A 6,738-nucleotide genomic window follows, 5' to 3' on the forward strand; every position below is an offset into this window, starting at 1 on the left:
ATACACTTGTAGTTTTCTTGGACCTTCTGAATGCTGAGACATGAGGCACTGTCTGCATTACTATGAAAGTCTAATGTTGTTAACACTGAGAACTACACGTGTCCATTCAGTGAGGAATGAGCTCGTTGACCATGTCTGTCTAAATCTTCATCGTCGTCTTCTTCATCTTCTTCATCTTCTTCATCATCATCATCATCATCATCATCATCTTCATCTTCATTTGTTTCTTCTTCATCTTCATCATCTTCATCATCATCTTTTTCTTCTTCATCATCATTGTCATCATCATCATCTACATCATCATCATCTTCTTCTTCTTCATCATCTTCATCTGTTTCTTCTTCATCTTCATCATCATCTTCTTCGGCATCATCATCATCTTCTTCTTCTTCATCATCTTCATCTGTTTCTTCTTCATCTTCTTCATCATCATCATCATCATCTACACCTTCATCATCTTCTTCTTCATCATCATCTTCATCTGTTTCTTCTTCATCTTCTTCATCATCATCATCATCATCTACACCTTCATCATCTTCTTCTTCATCATCATCTTCATCTGTTTCTTCTTCATCTTCATCATCATCATTGTCATCATCTTCTTCATATTCATCATCATTGTCATCATCATCATCTTCTTCTTCATCATCATCTTCATCTGTTTCTTCTTCATCTTCTTCATCATTATCATCATCATCATCTTCTACATCATCATCAACTTCATCTTTTTCTTCTTCATCTTCATCATCATTATCATCATCATCTTCTTCGTCGTCTTCTTTTTCAGCTTCATCTTCATCTCCCTCGTCATCCTCACCTTCATCATCATCTTCTTCTACATGCATGGCACCTTCACTTTCGTACACAGTGGCCTCTACAACGCTCCGGGATCAACTGTTTTGTAGGTTTTCTGGTGTTACGGTCCGTCAGCATTGAAAACCTACCAGAAACTAAAAAACAAATCTGCAATAAGTGCACCTTTAATAGGGTACATGTTGATGCACATATGGGCAAATGCAAAACATGCAACGGTCAGTTTACCAGGAACCCAAAGTCTTCCATTGTAGAAGAACCAAGACGTGTTCAGGTACGTCGATCATCACACAGTTGTTCATCTATTCACTGAGTTAAACTGCTGTGTTGAATTCAAAGAGAGAAGGTCCAAGTAGTCCACATCTGGGGGAAGAGAGAGAGAGGTGCACAGCTGTTCACACATGATGAACTGTGGGGATTGTAATTCTGCCGTGTCCTATGTCTACATTTCACGATACCTTTGAGGATCTGAAAGTCTTGCGGAAAATGAAAAGGGTTTCACGTTAGTATCATTCAAGGATAATGGACTCGTAGCAAACAATAACTTAAATTGTGGCAAAAAGAAACAACTTTTAAATCAAGATAATCCAACTGGTTCCATTGATTGGATTTGTGGTTCTTCCAAAAAAACTGAAATGTTAACCCAGCAAAAGTAAGTTCCAGATTTGCATTGCCGTTTCCCTTCTCTCGCCGTCTCAAGCAGGTGAAGAGCCTCACTTGAAATGTCTCCAGCCCCTTTTTTTCCCCTCATTACTGGACAGTGGGAGCCAGCCAGGCCCTCTGAACAGCTGAGCGCTCCGCCATGACGCCATGTGGGAACAATCCAGCAGAACCTAATCCCGCCACCTTCTTTCTTTTTCCTGACTCATTCTCCTCAGATATTCCGACAGATAACACGATTACGCTCGACCGCTCTGACGTTTCTGATCGGAGTTTCTTTTGCGGACGGTTTTAAATCCGCCTCCTGCGTGCGTGCGAGAAGGTCCAAATCCGAAATACGTTTGACTTTTTGATCCAGTTCAAAAAAAACAATGTGGTGGAAGAAAACCAGAGATTAGTACGTGCAAAGGTTTCAAACTGGAGCCGTGGAGCCAAGTTAAGTGAGCAGAATTCCCCCTAAAGTTTCGCCAACGCATTCCGAAAGTGAAATATGGATATTGTGCAGGGAAATGGAAATAAGGAAAATGTATGGGCTATTGGGCTTCGTATTGGGCTGTGATTCAGGTTAAGCTGGATATTTATTTAACAATCAAAGGTTCACATGACGGGTTAGAACTACAAAAAAAAACGAATGGTTCCACTTGTAGCAAAATGTGACAATTTCCCACCACCATTTTAAGAATCCTTTATAAAGTGTGTGTATAAAACAAAGGCAGGAAGGGTGGTCTGTTATTCAGGATGACTGGTGCTAGGACGAACATTGGCTGGAACAACAGAAGTCAAATTGAGTAATGGGGCTTTAATAGGTGGAGATAATGTCCAGCTGGAGAGAAAGGCTTAGTGCTTTGACAAATGATGATGGTCACCCTGAATGAAAGCCCTCCTCAAACAAACAGTCCACATATAATAGTTGTGACAATGCGGTACAGGTGGAACTGGAGAAGATCCTGTTTCAGACCCAGGGGCTCATTGGGTAAACTGTAATCAGGGCATGACGCGACGGCATGGGAAAATCACGGAGACGAGATGTACATCGGGCTTAATTAAAGGTTTTTTCTTACACATGAAACTGTCTGAATCTGAGTATAGATCTGCATTAAGGTCTTTCCGGTATGGCCTTTAGGGATGTATCCAACTTGGTTCTGGGAGCCATCTGAAACAAAGTGGCAAAGTGGCAGAGAAGAAGAAGAACTGTAAGAGAAAGATCACATGTTCCTTTTTGAGCGGTCCGCACAGACTTCGATGGTCAGAAGGCTCTTGGGATAGATAGATCTCACTTTACTTGTACTTCTTGGGTGTTAGGAGGTACTCGAAGTCATGTGAAATTTTAGATTGTATTCATTTCAGAGATAGCCTGGTTTTACCATACCTCGTACTTACTTTGTTTCGTATAACGGTCTGGAACTTCTCAATTGAGCTCCGTTATCAGATGGGAGGGGTGAACTCCTTTGAAATGATTGGATTTGGATCTGATTTTCGCTAGCGTTTGGTCGTGACGTATGTAATGCGCCCGAGTGAGTGAAGCAGCTATCATAACTCTATCGTAACTCTATCATAACTCTATCATAACTCTATCATAACTCTATCATAACTCTTGGGAGCATTCCTTGCACATTCCAAGGCTTCAATTTTAATTTCTGGGTATTTGGGAGCCGAGCCAGGACGGATTGAACAGCTTCCTTTTCTTTCGTATCCGCTGACATCGCCAAACTACAACCAGCCTCCCCCCGCTCGCTGAGAGTTTACGTATGGCTATGGCTATTTCAGAGATTGTTTCATTGATGTTTTAGCAATGCCATTAAGTTGTGCATTTTTCTAATTTAGACATGGTTAAATCTCACAATTAAGGTCAGCTTTATAAACCAGTATTTGCCCTGATTTCCTTTTTTTCTTTAGATTGGATCTTGACGTTGGTCAGCTCATACATTAGGTAAGGTCATTTAAGAAGTGGTACTGCTTGGAACGACAGGTGTAGGCCAGTCTACCACATTGTTACCATTATTAATATTTTATTGCTTAAATTCTGGTGTATTGTCCTTTTGGCCAGGACCAGAAGGATCTTATGGCTATAGCTAAGAGCAGAAACAACCATTTACTGGGTAACAATGCACTGATGCTTTCCCCCAAAATCAGACATTGCACCTTAACCTGCCAGTCTCGTGTCTTGACTAAAATACTATGGACACCCTGAACGTAGGAGTGACCCACAGAGAACAGAGGACATAACTCAGACTCTACAGTATCAGTTGAGGGAGCGGTTCATATATCACAGAACGGGGGATATTTCATCGGTGTATCTAATGGAGCAGGGCAGTTTGAAAGCTGAGAGCGGTTCCAGTTGTGCTCAGATGGAATAGCTCATGAGGAAATCCCCAGGTTTGCGGCTGGTGCTGGACCGGACCTTTACAAGTTCACAGAAAGTGTCCATGGGGAAACACCGCCTTCTGTCTAACACATGTCGTCCCGTGTACAACATCGTCACGGAATTGGAGTAACACGAATGAAAAATAGCCTTTATGTGGTAGAGCCAGCGTGGGAGAAACCAAATTGTTGGTTTTATGACATATCTTGAGCACTCTATTTGAGGTTTATGTACTTTTCTGACTTTCCCCTCTTTTGAGACATTAATCATCGATCTCTGGGTGGTGGAACTTCGATAGAACCACTGTTGTCGCGCAACCATACCGTACCAATGGGCCATGAACGAGTCAGACTTCTAGGAAACTGTCACAAGTGTTTCAGAAGTCTTTGAAATAGTGTCATGTCATGTAGTTATGGACCTCTTGAAAAGACTTTTCCGGGACAAATCTTTCCTGCCGTTGGAGCACGACCCCATCCATCTCTTAAACTTTCGAGCAAAGACCTTTGAACAGGAATGTGCTTCACTTGCCAAACAGCCCCTGCCCTAATCGTGCAAATCTCAAGCATTAAATTGCATTGCCTTCACATGATATCAAACGGCCAATTAGCTTCGATTGTACTGGCGACAGTCGGTCCATGTCGGGTTTTTCCGAGAGATAGAAGTCGTGCGGATGTGCGGTGGATCCTGGCTTGACATAATTCGGATAATTTGCACCTCCGATCTTGTGGGAAAGTTGGCATTCCGTTTCGTCAACCGAACCCTGCGCACCGATTGGATCAAAGTGAGCGCGTTCTGTTCGACATCAGACCAACCAGCGCTAATGGGCTCTGTAATGTAAAGCAGCATCAGCAGGCAGTTTGATGTATGGCCTTAAAGCTACGCTACTAAACGCACACTCTTCCCATAAGAGGGATTCGAAATGGCCCTAAGTGAAAACAAATGTATAAGATTCGTGTTTCGAAAAGAATCTCGGGTTTAGCTGTTCCCCGAGCCCCCCCGGGACCGTGAACTCAGCCGCAAAGTATCAAAACAATCACATCTTTTATCGCTTTCAGATGACGGGGATTTACAGGAGAGGAAGGACGTCTCTCCACTGTCGAGGTCTTCCAGGTGAATTGTAGCCCGGGATGCTAAGTGAGTAGAGCGGGGGTTGGCAGAAACAAAAGGTCTAAACGTTCCACTATAATGTTGACAGCTTGTTTGGCGAGGGAAGGGTTGGAACAAAATGTACACAAGGGTTTTTTTTCTTCTTCTTGATTGGGACAATGATTTTACAGCCACAGAAATGACCATAAAGATGTGGAAAAAAGGCATAGTTTAGGTGCACCATCATTTAGGCAGACCACTTTAAAGGTACACTGCGTAACATTTTGGACTATACTGTTGCGGCAAAACAAAACATGCTTCTAATGACACAGATAATGCTGTTATTGTGTAATAAAAGAATGGACTTGGATGAGAAACTAATCTGTTTAAATCTCAAATTCTACAGCCTTTCATCACATCTCCATGGAGACGAGCTGGAGACGTACCCACTCCCTGGAAAGTTTACAGTCATATCTTAGGAGGGGTGAGCCTCATAAATGTTTGCTTGTACATTTATGAGGTGTTTTTCAACTATGAAAATATCTGTCATGAAGTAAATGCTTGTATTTCAATTCTATTTATTGGGTGAAATTCTACGCAGTGTGGCTTTAACATGGCTTAACTTTATAGATGCTTCAAAACAGGTCTCAATTAATCTTATACAACACTGCCTTTCACAATAAGAAATACTTCATAGGATAAGGATTTGCTCTTATTACATATCATTACATTATATTATACTATTGTTAGACTATCACTCTCCCATAGATACAAAAGGAAATTGAATGTCAAGCAGTAAATTTATTTTGCTGCAGATTCACCCAAGTGTGCTTAGTCACATTGTCTACATAAGTTAGTGTGTTTTGAATCGGTCAGAACATACAAAGACAAACATACAAGACTTTTATCGCTTTTTCGACTCAATCCTGACTCAAGGAGTGCAAAGGAAAATTACGTTCTTTAGAAGTGTTTATGGAAGAGACTAAATGTTTGCATTTGCATACCCTTATCCACTACACACACTTTCCCATATGGCTGAATGCTGTGGTTACTGTGTTTACACTGATTCGGTCGTCATACCTTTGTTTTGGTGTCTCCTGAGATGGAAAGAATTTGAGGTATCCCATAGCAGAAACAGATTTACATGAACTCCAGGTAAAAGCACTTTGTTTTGTTCATCAAACTTTGTGAAGTGCAAAGCTAGTGCTGAGAAAGGGACACCCGGACAACATGTAAGCACCTTTTCATCATTATAATCTGTTAACACATACAGCTCCAGTGAAGGTTCGGCTGCTCTGAGCTCATATGTTGGCACCGAGTACTGTACAAATGCAGGAGATCCAACTGTCGCTGGTGGGAAGGGGGCTGGCAATGTTTCTAAGGGAACCCCCACCACCCCCACCACCACCACACCACCACCCATTTGCTTTTTCTCCCTCAAACCAAAAGTTTAACCACAAATGTGCTCAGTCAGAGAGGCAGCAAAACACTGCGGGCAACAACAAGGCAAAACAAGTTCCAGATTTACTGCGCAGTGAAGAGTCGGGGTCTGTGGAGACGGAATACTACATCACAACTGAAACGTCAGGATGTTAAAGATAATGTTGAAAGGCCAACATTACTGGCAAAGAGAAGTACAGCATCATACACTTATCTGACATGCGTGGCCGGCAGTTTTGGGTTAGTTCCCAAGGCTGTATTCAAGCTTGGGATCTTCTAGTTCAGGAGTAATTTCACTGATGGTGCTGCTAGTATCTTTTATCAAGTAGGATATTCATATACACAAATATCTTCTATGGCCTTTACCATGATGGCTG

This window comes from Gobius niger, assembly GCF_951799975.1.
Source record: "Gobius niger genome assembly, chromosome: 21".
NCBI lineage: Eukaryota > Metazoa > Chordata > Actinopteri > Gobiiformes > Gobiidae > Gobius > Gobius niger.